Source organism: Nanorana parkeri, unplaced genomic scaffold (assembly GCF_000935625.1).
Source record: "Nanorana parkeri isolate BGI_ZX_2015 unplaced genomic scaffold, ASM93562v1 scaffold335, whole genome shotgun sequence".
Lineage (NCBI taxonomy): Eukaryota > Metazoa > Chordata > Amphibia > Anura > Dicroglossidae > Nanorana > Nanorana parkeri.
In genome coordinates this window covers 1129780-1130104 of record NW_017306603.1, presented here as the reverse complement: position 1 = coordinate 1130104, position 325 = coordinate 1129780, and positions in this window count along the sequence as shown.

The following is a 325-nucleotide window of genomic DNA, read 5'->3' as shown; positions in this document are numbered from 1 at the left end:
AAGAACCTCCTTTAAGGTAATGCTTGTAATTAAAATGGGGGGGGGGGGGAGGGGAAAATTTTTTTTACTTTCATGTCACTTTAAGGTACTTAAAAGTATTTTTTAGATTTAACTCCTGAGTTTAGTGTCACTAATTCAGAGGGATGGTGGGACCCTGAGTGCTACGCATTGTAAAGTGCTGTGCAGACTGTTGGCACTGTATAAATCCGGTATAATAATAATAATACTGTATTCAAGTGTAATATTGAAGCAGCGTATGTGCAAATGTTAGTCTTTGCACTGGAAGTTTAATATTTTGTTGCCATTCTACAGGTTCAGCTTTCAA